This window comes from Hemitrygon akajei, chromosome 26, assembly GCF_048418815.1.
Source record: "Hemitrygon akajei chromosome 26, sHemAka1.3, whole genome shotgun sequence".
NCBI lineage: Eukaryota > Metazoa > Chordata > Chondrichthyes > Myliobatiformes > Dasyatidae > Hemitrygon > Hemitrygon akajei.
The window spans coordinates 4,388,272-4,408,666 of NC_133149.1; positions in this window are offsets into that span (position 1 = coordinate 4,388,272).

Sequence of the window (20,395 nt, forward strand, 5' to 3'; positions counted from 1 at the left end):
ACAATCTGAAATTATCACTCTCTAACGACAGTCGAACAAACAGAATGATAAAACCTGAAATTATCACTCTCCACAGAAAGTCACACAAACAGAATGATAAAAACTGAAATTATCACTCTCCACATACAGTCACACAAACAGAACGATACAGTCTGAAATTATCACTCTCCAGAGACAGTCACACAAACAGAACGATACAATCTCAAATTATCACTCTTTAATGACAGTCACACAAACAGAACAATACAGTCTGAAATTATCACTCTCCGCAGGCAGTCACACAAACAGAATGATACAATCTGAAATTATCACTCTCCACAGAAAGTCACACAAACAGAACGACACAATCTGAAAATATCACTCTCTAACGACAGTCGCACAAACAGAACGATACAATCTCAAATTATCACTCTTTAATGACAGTCACACAAACAGAACAATACAGTCTGAAATTATCACTCTCCACACACAGTCACACAAACAGAGTGATTCAATCTGAAATTATCACTCTCTAACGACAGTCGCACAAGCAGAACGATACAATCTCAAATTATCACTCTCCACAGACAGTCACACAAACAGAGTGATTCAATTCTAAATTATCACTCTCTAACGACAGTCGCACAAACAGAACGATAGAATCACAAATTATCACTCCACAGACAGTCACACAAACAGAACGATACAACCTGAAATTATCACTGTTTAATGACAGTCACACAAACAGAACGATACAATCTGAAATTATCACACTCCACAGGCAGTCACACAAACAGAATGATACAATCTGAAATTATCACTCTCCACAGACAGTCACACAAACAGAGCGATTCAATCTGAAATTATCACTCTCTAACGACAGTCGCACAAACAGAATGATACAATCTGAAATTATAACTCTCCAACGACAGTCGCACAAACAGAACGATACAGTCTGAAATTATCACTCTCCACAGACAGTCATACAAACAGAACGATACAATCTCAAATTATCACTCCACAGACAGTCACACAAACAGAATGATACACTGAAATTATCACTCTCTAACATTCGCACAAACAGAACGATACAATCTGAAATTGTTATGCTCCACAGACAGTCACAGAAACAGAACGATACAATCTCAAATTATCACTCTCCACAGACAGTCACACAAACAGAGTGATTCAATTCTAAATTATCACTCTCTAACGACAGTCGCACAAACAGAACGATACAACCTGAAATTATCACTGTTTAATGACAGTCACACAAACAGAACGATACAATCTGAAATTATCACACTCCACAGGCAGTCGCACAAACAGAACGATACAATCTCAAATTATCACTCTTTAATGACAGTCACACAAACAGTACGATACAATCTCAAATTATCACTCTTTAATGACAGTCACACAAACAGAACGACACAATCTGAAAATATCACTCTCTAACGACAGTCGCACAAACAGAACGATACAATCTCAAATTATCACTTTAATGACAGTCACACAAACAGAACAATACAGTCTGAAATTATCACTCTCCACAGGCAGTCACACAAACAGAATGATACAATCTGAAATTATCACTCTCTAACGACAGTCGCACAAACAGAACGATACAATCAGAAATTATCTCTCCCCACAGACAGTCACACAAACAGAACGATACAACCTGAAATTATCACTCTTTAATGACAGTCACACAAACAGAACAATACAGTCTGAAATTATCACTCTCCACAGGCAGTCACACAAACAGAATGATACAATCTGAAATTATCACTCTCTAACGACAGTCGAACAAACAGAATGATAAAACCTGAAATTATCACTCTCCACAGAAAGTCACACAAACAGAATGATAAAAACTGAAATTATCACTCTCCACATACAGTCACACAAACAGAACGATGCAATCTGAAATTATCACTCTCCACAGACAGTCACACAAACAGAACGATACAATCTGAAATTATCATTCTCCTCAGAAAGTCACACAAACAGAATGATAAAAACTGAAATTATCACTATCCACATACAGTCACACAAACAGAACGATACAATCTGAAATTATCACTCTCCACAGACAGTCACACAAACAGAATGATACAATCTGAAATTATCACTGTCTAACGACAGTCGCACAAACACAATGATACAATCTGAAATTATCACTCTCTAATGACAGTCACACAAACAGAACAATACAGTCTGAAATTATCACTCTCCACAGGCAGTCACACAAACAGAACGATACAATCTGAAATTATCACTCTCCACAGACAGTTACACAAAGAAAATGATACAATCTGAAAATATTATTCTACACAGACTATCACACAAACAGAATGATATAATCTGAAATTATCACTCTCCACAGACAGTCACAGAAACAGAACGATACAGTCTGAAATTATCACTCTCCAGAGACAGTCACACAAACAGAACGATACAATCTCAAATTATCACTCTTTAATGACAGTCACACAAACAGAACAATACAGTCTGAAATTATCACTCTCCACAGGCAGTCACACAAACAGAATGATACAATCTGAAATTATCACTCTCCACAGACAGTCACACAAACAGTGATTCAATTCTAAATTATCACTCTCTAACGACAGTCGCACAAACAGAACGATAGAATCACAAATTATCACTCTCCACAGACACACACAAACAGAACGATACAACCTGAAATTATCACTGTTTAATGACAGTCACACAAACAGAACGATACAATCTGAAATTATCACACTCCACAGGCAGTCACACAAACAGAATGATACAATCTGAAATTATGACTCTCCACAGACAGTCACACAAACAGAGCGATTCAATCTGAAATTATCACTCTCTAACGACAGTCGCACAAACAGAATGATACAATCTGAAATTATAACTCTCCAACGACAGTCGCACAAACAGAACGATACAGTCTGAAATTATCACTCTCCACAGACAGTCATACAAACAGAACGATACAATCTCAAATTATCACTCTCCACAGACAGTCACACAAACAGAATGATACAATCTGAAATTATCACTCTCTAACATTCGCACAAACAGAACGATACAATCTGAAATTGTTATGCTCCACAGACAGTCACAGAAACAGAACGATACAGTCTGAAATTATCACTCTCCACAGACAGTCATACAAACAGTACAATACAATCTGAAATTATCACTCTCCAGAGACAGTCACACTAACAGAAAGATACAATCTGAAATTATCACTCTCCACAGACAGTCACAGAAACAGAACGATACAGTCTGAAATTATCACTCTCCAGAGACAGTCACACAAACAGAACGATACAATCTCAAATTATCACTCTTTAATGACAGTCACACAAACAGAACAATACAGTCTGAAATTATCACTCTCCGCAGGCAGTCACACAAACAGAATGATACAATCTGAAATTATCACTCTCCACAGAAAGTCACACAAACAGAACGACACAATCTGAAAATATCACTCTCTAACGACAGTCGCACAAACAGAACGATACAATCTCAAATTATCACTCTTTAATGACAGTCACACAAACAGAACAATACAGTCTGAAATTATCACTCTCCACAGGCAGTCACACAAACAGAATGATACAATCTGAAATTATCACTCTAACGACAGTCGAACAAACAGAATGATAAAACCTGAAATTATTACTCTCCACAGAAAGTCACACAAACAGAATGATAAAAACTGAAAATATCACTCTCTAACGACAGTCGCACAAACAGAACGATACAATCTCAAATTATCACTCTTTAATGACAGTCACACAAACAGAACAATACAGTCTGAAATTATCACTCTCCACAGGCAGTCACACAAACAGAACGATACAGTCTGAAATTATCACTCTCCAGAGACAGTCGCACAAACAGAACGATACAATCTCAAATTATCACTCTTTAATGACAGTCACACAAACAGAACAATACAGTCTGAAATTATCACTCTCCACAGGCAGTCACACAAACAGAATGATACAATCTGAAATTATCACTCTAACGACAGTCGAACAAACAGAATGATAAAACCTGAAATTATCACTCTCCACAGAAAGTCACACAAACAGAATGATAAAAACTGAAATTATCACTATCCACATACAGTCACACAAACAGAACGATACAATCTGAAATTATCACTCTCCACAGACAGTCACACAAACAGAATGATACAATCTGAAATTATCACTGTCTAACGACAGTCGCACAAACACAATGATACAATCTGAAATTATCACTCTCTAATGACAGTCACACAAACAGAACAATACAGTCTGAAATTATCACTCTGCACAGGCAGTCACACAAACAGAACGATACAATCTGAAATTATCACTCTCCACAGACAGTTACACAAAGAAAATGATACAATCTGAAAATATTATTCTACACAGACTATCACACAAACAGAATGATATAATCTGAAATTATCACTCTCCACAGACAGTCACAGAAACAGAACGATACAGTCTGAAATTATCACTCTCCAGAGACAGTCACACAAACAGAACGATACAATCTCAAATTATCACTCTTTAATGACAGTCACACAAACAGAACAATACAGTCTGAAATTATCACTCTCCACAGGCAGTCACACAAACAGAATGATACAATCTGAAATTATCACTCTCCACAGAAAGTCACACAAACAGAACGACACAATCTGAAAATATCACTCTCTAACGACAGTCGCACAAACAGAACGATACAATCTCAAATTATCACTCTTTAATGACAGTCACACAAACAGAACAATACAGTCTGAAATTATCACTCTCCACAGGCAGTCACACAAACAGAACGATACAATCTCAAATTATCACTCTCCACAGACAGTCACACAAACAGAGTGATTCAATTCTAAATTATCACTCTCTAACGACAGTCGCACAAACAGAACGATACAACCTGAAATTATCACTGTTTAATGACAGTCACACAAACAGAACGATACAATCTGAAATTATCACACTCCACAGGCAGTCGCACAAACAGAACGATACAATCTCAAATTATCACTCTTTAATGACAGTCACACAAACAGTACGATACAATCTCAAATTATCACTCTTTAATGACAGTCACACAAACAGAACGACACAATCTGAAATTATCACTCTCTAACGACAGTCGCACAAACAGAACGATACAATCAGAAATTATCTCTCCCCACAGACAGTCACACAAACAGAACGATACAACCTGAAATTATCACTCTTTAATGACAGTCACACAAACAGAACAATACAGTCTGAAATTATCACTCTCCACAGGCAGTCACACAAACAGAATGATACAATCTGAAATTATCACTCTCCACAGAAAGTCACACAAACAGAACGACACAATCTGAAAATATCACTCTCTAACGACAGTCGCACAAACAGAACGATACAATCTCAAATTATCACTCTTTAATGACAGTCACACAAACAGAACAATACAGTCTGAAATTATCACTCTCCACAGGCAGTCACACAAACAGAATGATACAATCTGAAATTATCACTCTCCACACACAGTCACACAAACAGTGATTCAATCTGAAATTATCACTCTCTAACGACAGTCGCACAAGCAGAACGATACAATCTCAAATTATCACTCTCCACAGACAGTCACACAAACAGAGTGATTCAATTCTAAATTATCACTCTCTAACGACAGTCGCACAAACAGAACGATAGAATCACAAATTATCACTCTCCACAGACAGTCACACAAACAGAACGATACAACCTGAAATTATCACTGTTTAATGACAGTCACACAAACAGAACGATACAATCTGAAATTATCACACTCCACAGGCAGTCACACAAACAGAATGATACAATCTGAAATTATCACTCTCCACAGACAGTCACACAAACAGAGCGATTCAATCTGAAATTATCACTCTCTAACGACAGTCGCACAAACAGAATGATACAATCTGAAATTATAACTCTCCAACGACAGTCGCACAAACAGAACGATACAGTCTGAAATTATCACTCTCCACAGACAGTCATACAAACAGAACGATACAATCTCAAATTATCACTCCACAGACAGTCACACAAACAGAATGATACACTGAAATTATCACTCTCTAACATTCGCACAAACAGAACGATACAATCTGAAATTGTTATGCTCCACAGACAGTCACAGAAACAGAACGATACAATCTCAAATTATCACTCTCCACAGACAGTCACACAAACAGAGTGATTCAATTCTAAATTATCACTCTCTAACGACAGTCGCACAAACAGAACGATACAACCTGAAATTATCACTGTTTAATGACAGTCACACAAACAGAACGATACAATCTGAAATTATCACACTCCACAGGCAGTCGCACAAACAGAACGATACAATCTCAAATTATCACTCTTTAATGACAGTCACACAAACAGAACAATACAGTGTGAAATTATCACTCTCCACAGACAGTCACACAAACAGAACGATACAATCTCAAATTATCACTCTTTAATGACAGTCACACAAACAGAACAATACAGTCTGAAATAATCACTCTCCACAGGCAGTCACACAAACAGAATTATACAATCTGAAATTATCACTGTCTAACGACAGTCGCACAAACAGAATGATACAGTCTGAAATTATCACTCTCTAACGACAGTCGCACAAACAAAACGATACAATCTCAAATTATCACTCTTTAATGACAGTCACACAAACAGAACAATACAGTCTGAAATTATCACTCTCCACAGGCAGTCACACAAACAGAATGATACAATCTGAAATTATCACTCTCTAACGACAGTCGCACAAACAGAACGATACAATCAGAAATTATCTCTCCCCACAGACAGTCACACAAACAGAACGATACAACCTGAAATTATCACTCTTTAATGACAGTCACACAAACAGAACAATACAGTCTGAAATTATCACTCTCCACAGGCAGTCACACAAACAGAATGATACAATCTGAAATTATCACTCTCTAACGACAGTCGAACAAACAGAATGATAAAACCTGAAATTATCACTCTCCACAGAAAGTCACACAAACAGAATGATAAAAACTGAAATTATCACTCTCCACATACAGTCACACAAACAGAACGATACAGTCTGAAATTATCACTCTCCAGAGACAGTCACACAAACAGAACGATACAATCTCAAATTATCACTCTTTAATGACAGTCACACAAACAGAACAATACAGTCTGAAATTATCACTCTCCGCAGGCAGTCACACAAACAGAATGATACAATCTGAAATTATCACTCTCCACAGAAAGTCACACAAACAGAACGACACAATCTGAAAATATCACTCTCTAACGACAGTCGCACAAACAGAACGATACAATCTCAAATTATCACTCTTTAATGACAGTCACACAAACAGAACAATACAGTCTGAAATTATCACTCTCCACACACAGTCACACAAACAGAGTGATTCAATCTGAAATTATCACTCTCTAACGACAGTCGCACAAGCAGAACGATACAATCTCAAATTATCACTCTCCACAGACAGTCACACAAACAGAGTGATTCAATTCTAAATTATCACTCTCTAACGACAGTCGCACAAACAGAACGATAGAATCACAAATTATCACTCCACAGACAGTCACACAAACAGAACGATACAACCTGAAATTATCACTGTTTAATGACAGTCACACAAACAGAACGATACAATCTGAAATTATCACACTCCACAGGCAGTCACACAAACAGAATGATACAATCTGAAATTATCACTCTCCACAGACAGTCACACAAACAGAGCGATTCAATCTGAAATTATCACTCTCTAACGACAGTCGCACAAACAGAATGATACAATCTGAAATTATAACTCTCCAACGACAGTCGCACAAACAGAACGATACAGTCTGAAATTATCACTCTCCACAGACAGTCATACAAACAGAACGATACAATCTCAAATTATCACTCCACAGACAGTCACACAAACAGAATGATACACTGAAATTATCACTCTCTAACATTCGCACAAACGGAACGATACAATCTGAAATTGTTATGCTCCACAGACAGTCACAGAAACAGAACGATACAATCTCAAATTATCACTCTCCACAGACAGTCACACAAACAGAGTGATTCAATTCTAAATTATCACTCTCTAACGACAGTCGCACAAACAGAACGATACAACCTGAAATTATCACTGTTTAATGACAGTCACACAAACAGAACGATACAATCTGAAATTATCACACTCCACAGGCAGTCGCACAAACAGAACGATACAATCTCAAATTATCACTCTTTAATGACAGTCACACAAACAGTACGATACAATCTCAAATTATCACTCTTTAATGACAGTCACACAAACAGAACGACACAATCTGAAATTATCACTCTCTAACGACAGTCGCACAAACAGAACGATACAATCAGAAATTATCTCTCCCCACAGACAGTCACACAAACAGAACGATACAACCTGAAATTATCACTCTTTAATGACAGTCACACAAACAGAACAATACAGTCTGAAATTATCACTCTCCACAGGCAGTCACACAAACAGAATGATACAATCTGAAATTATCACTCTCCACAGAAAGTCACACAAACAGAACGACACAATCTGAAAATATCACTCTCTAACGACAGTCGCACAAACAGAACGATACAATCTCAAATTATCACTCTTTAATGACAGTCACAGAAACAGAACAATACAGTCTGAAATTATCACTCTCCACAGGCAGTCACACAAACAGAATGATACAATCTGAAATTATCACTCTCCACACACAGTCACACAAACAGTGATTCAATCTGAAATTATCACTCTCTAACGACAGTCGCACAAGCAGAACGATACAATCTCAAATTATCACTCTCCACAGACAGTCACACAAACAGAGTGATTCAATTCTAAATTATCACTCTCTAACGACAGTCGCACAAACAGAACGATAGAATCACAAATTATCACTCTCCACAGACAGTCACACAAACAGAACGATACAACCTGAAATTATCACTGTTTAATGACAGTCACACAAACAGAACGATACAATCTGAAATTATCACACTCCACAGGCAGTCACACAAACAGAATGATACAATCTGAAATTATCACTCTCCACAGACAGTCACACAAACAGAGCGATTCAATCTGAAATTATCACTCTCTAACGACAGTCGCACAAACAGAATGATACAATCTGAAATTATAACTCTCCAACGACAGTCGCACAAACAGAACGATACAGTCTGAAATTATCACTCTCCACAGACAGTCATACAAACAGAACGATACAATCTCAAATTATCACTCCACAGACAGTCACACAAACAGAATGATACACTGAAATTATCACTCTCTAACATTCGCACAAACAGAACGATACAATCTGAAATTGTTATGCTCCACAGACAGTCACAGAAACAGAACGATACAATCTCAAATTATCACTCTCCACAGACAGTCACACAAACAGAGTGATTCAATTCTAAATTATCACTCTCTAACGACAGTCGCACAAACAGAACGATACAACCTGAAATTATCACTGTTTAATGACAGTCACACAAACATAACGATACAATCTGAAATTATCACACTCCACAGGCAGTCGCACAAACAGAACGATACAATCTCAAATTATCACTCTTTAATGACAGTCACACAAACAGAACAATACAGTCTGAAATTATCACTCTCCACAGGCAGTCACACAAACAGAATGATACAATCTGAAATTATCACTCTCTAACGACAGTCGCACAAACAGAACGATACAATCAGAAATTATCTCTCCCCACAGACAGTCACACAAACAGAACGATACAACCTGAAATTATCACTCTTTAATGACAGTCACACAAACAGAACAATACAGTCTGAAATTATCACTCTCCACAGGCAGTCACACAAACAGAATGATACAATCTGAAATTATCACTCTCTAACGACAGTCGAACAAACAGAATGATAAAACCTGAAATTATCACTCTCCACAGAAAGTCACACAAACAGAATGATAAAAACTGAAATTATCACTCTCCACATACAGTCACACAAACAGAACGATACAGTCTGAAATTATCACTCTCCAGAGACAGTCACACAAACAGAACGATACAATCTCAAATTATCACTCTTTAATGACAGTCACACAAACAGAACAATACAGTCTGAAATTATCACTCTCCGCAGGCAGTCACACAAACAGAATGATACAATCTGAAATTATCACTCTCCACAGAAAGTCACACAAACAGAACGACACAATCTGAAAATATCACTCTCTAACGACAGTCGCACAAACAGAACGATACAATCTCAAATTATCACTCTTTAATGACAGTCACACAAACAGAACAATACAGTCTGAAATTATCACTCTCCACACACAGTCACACAAACAGAGTGATTCAATCTGAAATTATCACTCTCTAACGACAGTCGCACAAGCAGAACGATACAATCTCAAATTATCACTCTCCACAGACAGTCACACAAACAGAGTGATTCAATTCTAAATTATCACTCTCTAACGACAGTCGCACAAACAGAACGATAGAATCACAAATTATCACTCCACAGACAGTCACACAAACAGAACGATACAACCTGAAATTATCACTGTTTAATGACAGTCACACAAACAGAACGATACAATCTGAAATTATCACACTCCACAGGCAGTCACACAAACAGAATGATACAATCTGAAATTATCACTCTCCACAGACAGTCACACAAACAGAGCGATTCAATCTGAAATTATCACTCTCTAACGACAGTCGCACAAACAGAATGATACAATCTGAAATTATAACTCTCCAACGACAGTCGCACAAACAGAACGATACAGTCTGAAATTATCACTCTCCACAGACAGTCATACAAACAGAACGATACAATCTCAAATTATCACTCCACAGACAGTCACACAAACAGAATGATACACTGAAATTATCACTCTCTAACATTCGCACAAACAGAACGATACAATCTGAAATTGTTATGCTCCACAGACAGTCACAGAAACAGAACGATACAATCTCAAATTATCACTCTCCACAGACAGTCACACAAACAGAGTGATTCAATTCTAAATTATCACTCTCTAACGACAGTCGCACAAACAGAACGATACAACCTGAAATTATCACTGTTTAATGACAGTCACACAAACAGAACGATACAATCTGAAATTATCACACTCCACAGGCAGTCGCACAAACAGAACGATACAATCTCAAATTATCACTCTTTAATGACAGTCACACAAACAGTACGATACAATCTCAAATTATCACTCTTTAATGACAGTCACACAAACAGAACGACACAATCTGAAAATATCACTCTCTAACGACAGTCGCACAAACAGAACGATACAATCTCAAATTATCACTTTAATGACAGTCACACAAACAGAACAATACAGTCTGAAATTATCACTCTCCACAGGCAGTCACACAAACAGAATGATACAATCTGAAATTATCACTCTCTAACGACAGTCGCACAAACAGAACGATACAATCAGAAATTATCTCTCCCCACAGACAGTCACACAAACAGAACGATACAACCTGAAATTATCACTCTTTAATGACAGTCACACAAACAGAACAATACAGTCTGAAATTATCACTCTCCACAGGCAGTCACACAAACAGAATGATACAATCTGAAATTATCACTCTCTAACGACAGTCGAACAAACAGAATGATAAAACCTGAAATTATCACTCTCCACAGAAAGTCACACAAACAGAATGATAAAAACTGAAATTATCACTCTCCACATACAGTCACACAAACAGAACGATGCAATCTGAAATTATCACTCTCCACAGACAGTCACACAAACAGAACGATACAATCTGAAATTATCATTCTCCTCAGAAAGTCACACAAACAGAATGATAAAAACTGAAATTATCACTATCCACATACAGTCACACAAACAGAACGATACAATCTGAAATTATCACTCTCCACAGACAGTCACACAAACAGAATGATACAATCTGAAATTATCACTGTCTAACGACAGTCGCACAAACACAATGATACAATCTGAAATTATCACTCTCTAATGACAGTCACACAAACAGAACAATACAGTCTGAAATTATCACTCTCCACAGGCAGTCACACAAACAGAACGATACAATCTGAAATTATCACTCTCCACAGACAGTTACACAAAGAAAATGATACAATCTGAAAATATTATTCTACACAGACTATCACACAAACAGAATGATATAATCTGAAATTATCACTCTCCACAGACAGTCACAGAAACAGAACGATACAGTCTGAAATTATCACTCTCCAGAGACAGTCACACAAACAGAACGATACAATCTCAAATTATCACTCTTTAATGACAGTCACACAAACAGAACAATACAGTCTGAAATTATCACTCTCCACAGGCAGTCACACAAACAGAATGATACAATCTGAAATTATCACTCTCCACAGACAGTCACACAAACAGTGATTCAATTCTAAATTATCACTCTCTAACGACAGTCGCACAAACAGAACGATAGAATCACAAATTATCACTCTCCACAGACACACACAAACAGAACGATACAACCTGAAATTATCACTGTTTAATGACAGTCACACAAACAGAACGATACAATCTGAAATTATCACACTCCACAGGCAGTCACACAAACAGAATGATACAATCTGAAATTATGACTCTCCACAGACAGTCACACAAACAGAGCGATTCAATCTGAAATTATCACTCTCTAACGACAGTCGCACAAACAGAATGATACAATCTGAAATTATAACTCTCCAACGACAGTCGCACAAACAGAACGATACAGTCTGAAATTATCACTCTCCACAGACAGTCATACAAACAGAACGATACAATCTCAAATTATCACTCTCCACAGACAGTCACACAAACAGAATGATACAATCTGAAATTATCACTCTCTAACATTCGCACAAACAGAACGATACAATCTGAAATTGTTATGCTCCACAGACAGTCACAGAAACAGAACGATACAGTCTGAAATTATCACTCTCCACAGACAGTCATACAAACAGTACAATACAATCTGAAATTATCACTCTCCAGAGACAGTCACACTAACAGAAAGATACAATCTGAAATTATCACTCTCCACAGACAGTCACAGAAACAGAACGATACAGTCTGAAATTATCACTCTCCAGAGACAGTCACACAAACAGAACGATACAATCTCAAATTATCACTCTTTAATGACAGTCACACAAACAGAACAATACAGTCTGAAATTATCACTCTCCGCAGGCAGTCACACAAACAGAATGATACAATCTGAAATTATCACTCTCCACAGAAAGTCACACAAACAGAACGACACAATCTGAAAATATCACTCTCTAACGACAGTCGCACAAACAGAACGATACAATCTCAAATTATCACTCTTTAATGACAGTCACACAAACAGAACAATACAGTCTGAAATTATCACTCTCCACAGGCAGTCACACAAACAGAATGATACAATCTGAAATTATCACTCTAACGACAGTCGAACAAACAGAATGATAAAACCTGAAATTATTACTCTCCACAGAAAGTCACACAAACAGAATGATAAAAACTGAAAATATCACTCTCTAACGACAGTCGCACAAACAGAACGATACAATCTCAAATTATCACTCTTTAATGACAGTCACACAAACAGAACAATACAGTCTGAAATTATCACTCTCCACAGGCAGTCACACAAACAGAACGATACAGTCTGAAATTATCACTCTCCAGAGACAGTCGCACAAACAGAACGATACAATCTCAAATTATCACTCTTTAATGACAGTCACACAAACAGAACAATACAGTCTGAAATTATCACTCTCCACAGGCAGTCACACAAACAGAATGATACAATCTGAAATTATCACTCTAACGACAGTCGAACAAACAGAATGATAAAACCTGAAATTATCACTCTCCACAGAAAGTCACACAAACAGAATGATAAAAACTGAAATTATCACTATCCACATACAGTCACACAAACAGAACGATACAATCTGAAATTATCACTCTCCACAGACAGTCACACAAACAGAATGATACAATCTGAAATTATCACTGTCTAACGACAGTCGCACAAACACAATGATACAATCTGAAATTATCACTCTCTAATGACAGTCACACAAACAGAACAATACAGTCTGAAATTATCACTCTGCACAGGCAGTCACACAAACAGAACGATACAATCTGAAATTATCACTCTCCACAGACAGTTACACAAAGAAAATGATACAATCTGAAAATATTATTCTACACAGACTATCACACAAACAGAATGATATAATCTGAAATTATCACTCTCCACAGACAGTCACAGAAACAGAACGATACAGTCTGAAATTATCACTCTCCAGAGACAGTCACACAAACAGAACGATACAATCTCAAATTATCACTCTTTAATGACAGTCACACAAACAGAACAATACAGTCTGAAATTATCACTCTCCACAGGCAGTCACACAAACAGAATGATACAATCTGAAATTATCACTCTCCACAGAAAGTCACACAAACAGAACGACACAATCTGAAAATATCACTCTCTAACGACAGTCGCACAAACAGAACGATACAATCTCAAATTATCACTCTTTAATGACAGTCACACAAACAGAACAATACAGTCTGAAATTATCACTCTCCACAGGCAGTCACACAAACAGAATGATACAATCTGAAATTATCACTCTAACGACAGTCGAACAAACAGAATGATAAAACCTGAAATTATCACTCTCCACAGAAAGTCACACAAACAGAATGATAAAAACTGAAATTATCACTATCCACATACAGTCACACAAACAGAACGATACAATCTGAAATTATCACTCTCCACAGACAGTCACACAAACAGAATGATACAATCTGAAATTATCACTCTCTAACGACAGTCGCACAAACAGAACGATACAATCAGAAATTATCTCTCCCCACAGACAGTCACACAAACAGAACGATACAACCTGAAATTATCACTCTTTAATGACAGTCACACAAACAGAACAATACAGTCTGAAATTATCACTCTCCACAGGCAGTCACACAAACAGAATGATACAATCTGAAATTATCACTCTCCACAGAAAGTCAACAAACAGAACGACACAATCTGAAAATATCACTCTCTAACGACAGTCGCACAAACAGAACGATACAATCTCAAATTATCACTCTTTAATGACAGTCACACAAACAGAACAATACAGTCTGAAATTATCACTCTCCACAGGCAGTCACACAAACAGAATGATACAATCTGAAATTATCACTCTCCACACACAGTCACACAAACAGAGTGATTCAATCTGAAATTATCACTCTCTAACGACAGTCGCACAAGCAGAACGATACAATCTCAAATTATCACTCTCCACAGACAGTCACACAAACAGAGTGATTCAATTCTAAATTATCACTCTCTAACGACAGTCGCACAAACAGAACGATAGAATCACAAATTATCACTCCACAGACAGTCACACAAACAGAACGATACAACCTGAAATTATCACTGTTTAATGACAGTCACACAAACAGAACGATACAATCTGAAATTATCACACTCCACAGGCAGTCACACAAACAGAATGATACAATCTGAAATTATCACTCTCCACAGACAGTCACACAAACAGAGCGATTCAATCTGAAATTATCACTCTCTAACGACAGTCGCACAAACAGAATGATACAATCTGAAATTATAACTCTCCAACGACAGTCGCACAAACAGAACGATACAGTCTGAAATTATCACTCTCCACAGACAGTCATACAAACAGAACGATACAATCTCAAATTATCACTCCACAGACAGTCACACAAACAGAATGATACACTGAAATTATCACTCTCTAACATTCGCACAAACAGAACGATACAATCTGAAATTGTTATGCTCCACAGACAGTCACAGAAACAGAACGATACAATCTCAAATTATCACTCTCCACAGACAGTCACACAAACAGAGTGATTCAATTCTAAATTATCACTCTCTAACGACAGTCGCACAAACAGAACGATACAACCTGAAATTATCACTGTTTAATGACAGTCACACAAACAGAACGATACAATCTGAAATTATCACACTCCACAGGCAGTCGCACAAACAGAACGATACAATCTCAAATTATCACTCTTTAATGACAGTCACACAAACAGTACGATACAATCTCAAATTATCACTCTTTAATGACCGTCACACAAACAGAACGACACAATCTGAAAATATCACTCTCTAACGACAGTCGCACAAACAGAACGATACAATCTCAAATTATCACTTTAATGACAGTCACACAAACAGAACAATACAGTCTGAAATTATCACTCTCCACAGGCAGTCACACAAACAGAATGATACAATCTGAAATTATCACTCTCTAACGACAGTCGCACAAACAGAACGATACAATCAGAAATTATCTCTCCCCACAGACAGTCACACAAACAGAACGATACAACCTGAAATTATCACTCTTTAATGACAGTCACACAAACAGAACAATACAGTCTGAAATTATCACTCTCCACAGGCAGTCACACAAACAGAATGATACAATCTGAAATTATCACTCTCTAACGACAGTCGAACAAACAGAATGATAAAACCTGAAATTATCACTCTCCACAGAAAGTCACACAAACAGAATGATAAAAACTGAAATTATCACTCTCCACATACAGTCACACAAACAGAACGATGCAATCTGAAATTATCACTCTCCACAGACAGTCACACAAACAGAACGATACAATCTGAAATTATCATTCTCCTCAGAAAGTCACACAAACAGAATGATAAAAACTGAAATTATCACTATCCACATACAGTCACACAAACAGAACGATACAATCTGAAATTATCACTCTCCACAGACAGTCACACAAACAGAATGATACAATCTGAAATTATCACTGTCTAACGACAGTCGCACAAACACAATGATACAATCTGAAATTATCACTCTCTAATGACAGTCACACAAACAGAACAATACAGTCTGAAATTATCACTCTCCACAGGCAGTCACACAAACAGAACGATACAATCTGAAATTATCACTCTCCACAGACAGTTACACAAAGAAAATGATACAATCTGAAAATATTATTCTACACAGACTATCACACAAACAGAATGATATAATCTGAAATTATCACTCTCCACAGACAGTCACAGAAACAGAACGATACAGTCTGAAATTATCACTCTCCAGAGACAGTCACACAAACAGAACGATACAATCTCAAATTATCACTCTTTAATGACAGTCACACAAACAGAACAATACAGTCTGAAATTATCACTCTCCACAGGCAGTCACACAAACAGAATGATACAATCTGAAATTATCACTCTCCACAGACAGTCACACAAACAGTGATTCAATTCTAAATTATCACTCTCTAACGACAGTCGCACAAACAGAACGATAGAATCACAAATTATCACTCTCCACAGACACACACAAACAGAACGATACAACCTGAAATTATCACTGTTTAATGACAGTCACACAAACAGAACGATACAATCTGAAATTATCACACTCCACAGGCAGTCACACAAACAGAATGATACAATCTGAAATTATGACTCTCCACAGACAGTCACACAAACAGAGCGATTCAATCTGAAATTATCACTCTCTAACGACAGTCGCACAAACAGAATGATACAATCTGAAATTATAACTCTCCAACGACAGTCGCACAAACAGAACGATACAGTCTGAAATTATCACTCTCCACAGACAGTCATACAAACAGAACGATACAATCTCAAATTATCACTCTCCACAGACAGTCACACAAACAGAATGATACAATCTGAAATTATCACTCTCTAACATTCGCACAAACAGAACGATACAATCTGAAATTGTTATGCTCCACAGACAGTCACAGAAACAGAACGATACAGTCTGAAATTATCACTCTCCACAGACAGTCATACAAACAGTACAATACAATCTGAAATTATCACTCTCCAGAGACAGTCACACTAACAGAAAGATACAATCTGAAATTATCACTCTCCACAGACAGTCACAGAAACAGAACGATACAGTCTGAAATTATCACTCTCCAGAGACAGTCACACAAACAGAACGATACAATCTCAAATTATCACTCTTTAATGACAGTCACACAAACAGAACAATACAGTCTGAAATTATCACTCTCCGCAGGCAGTCACACAAACAGAATGATACAATCTGAAATTATCACTCTCCACAGAAAGTCACACAAACAGAACGACACAATCTGAAAATATCACTCTCTAACGACAGTCGCACAAACAGAACGATACAATCTCAAATTATCACTCTTTAATGACAGTCACACAAACAGAACAATACAGTCTGAAATTATCACTCTCCACAGGCAGTCACACAAACAGAATGATACAATCTGAAATTATCACTCTAACGACAGTCGAACAAACAGAATGATAAAACCTGAAATTATCACTCTCCACAGAAAGTCACACAAACAGAATGATAAAAACTGAAAATATCACTCTCTAACGACAGTCGCACAAACAGAACGATACAATCTCAAATTATCACTCTTTAATGACAGTCACACAAACAGAACAATACAGTCTGAAATTATCACTCTCCACAGGCAGTCACACAAACAGAACGATACAGTCTGAAATTATCACTCTCCAGAGACAGTCGCACAAACAGAACGATACAATCTCAAATTATCACTCTTTAATGACAGTCACACAAACAGAACAATACAGTCTGAAATTATCACTCTCCACAGGCAGTCACACAAACAGAATGATACAATCTGAAATTATCACTCTAACGACAGTCGAACAAACAGAATGATAAAACCTGAAATTATCACTCTCCACAGAAAGTCACACAAACAGAATGATAAAAACTGAAATTATCACTATCCACATACAGTCACACAAACAGAACGATACAATCTGAAATTATCACTCTCCACAGACAGTCACACAAACAGAATGATACAATCTGAAATTATCACTGTCTAACGACAGTCGCACAAACACAATGATACAATCTGAAATTATCACTCTCTAATGACAGTCACACAAACAGAACAATACAGTCTGAAATTATCACTCTGCACAGGCAGTCACACAAACAGAACGATACAATCTGAAATTATCACTCTCCACAGACAGTTACACAAAGAAAATGATACAATCTGAAAATATTATTCTACACAGACTATCACACAAACAGAATGATATAATCTGAAATTATCACTCTCCACAGACAGTCACAGAAACAGAACGATACAGTCTGAAATTATCACTCTCCAGAGACAGTCACACAAACAGAACGATACAATCTCAAATTATCACTCTTTAATGACAGTCACACAAACAGAACAATACAGTCTGAAATTATCACTCTCCACAGGCAGTCACACAAACAGAATGATACAATCTGAAATTATCACTCTCCACAGAAAGTCACACAAACAGAACGACACAATCTGAAAATATCACTCTCTAACGACAGTCGCACAAACAGAACGATACAATCTCAAATTATCACTCTTTAATGACAGTCACACAAACAGAACAATACAGTCTGAAATTATCACTCTCCACAGGCAGTCACACAAACAGAATGATACAATCTGAAATTATCACTCTCCACACACAGTCACACAAACAGAGTGATTCAATCTGAAATTATCACTCTCTAACGACAGTCGCACAAGCAGAACGATACAATCTCAAATTATCACTCTCCACAGACAGTCACACAAACAGAGTGATTCAATTCTAAATTATCACTCTCTAACGACAGTCGCACAAACAGAACGATAGAATCACAAATTATCACTCCACAGACAGTCACACAAACAGAACGATACAACCTGAAATTATCACTGTTTAATGACAGTCACACAAACAGAACGATACAATCTGAAATTATCACACTCCACAGGCAGTCACACAAACAGAATGATACAATCTGAAATTATCACTCTCCACAGACAGTCACACAAACAGAGCGATTCAATCTGAAATTATCACTCTCTAACGACAGTCGCACAAACAGAACGATACAATCAGAAATTATCTCTCCCCACAGACAGTCACACAAACAGAACGATACAACCTGAAATTATCACTCTTTAATGACAGTCACACAAACAGAACAATACAGTCTGAAATTATCACTCTCCACAGGCAGTCACACAAACAGAATGATACAATCTGAAATTATCACTCTCTAACGACAGTCGAACAAACAGAATGATAAAACCTGAAA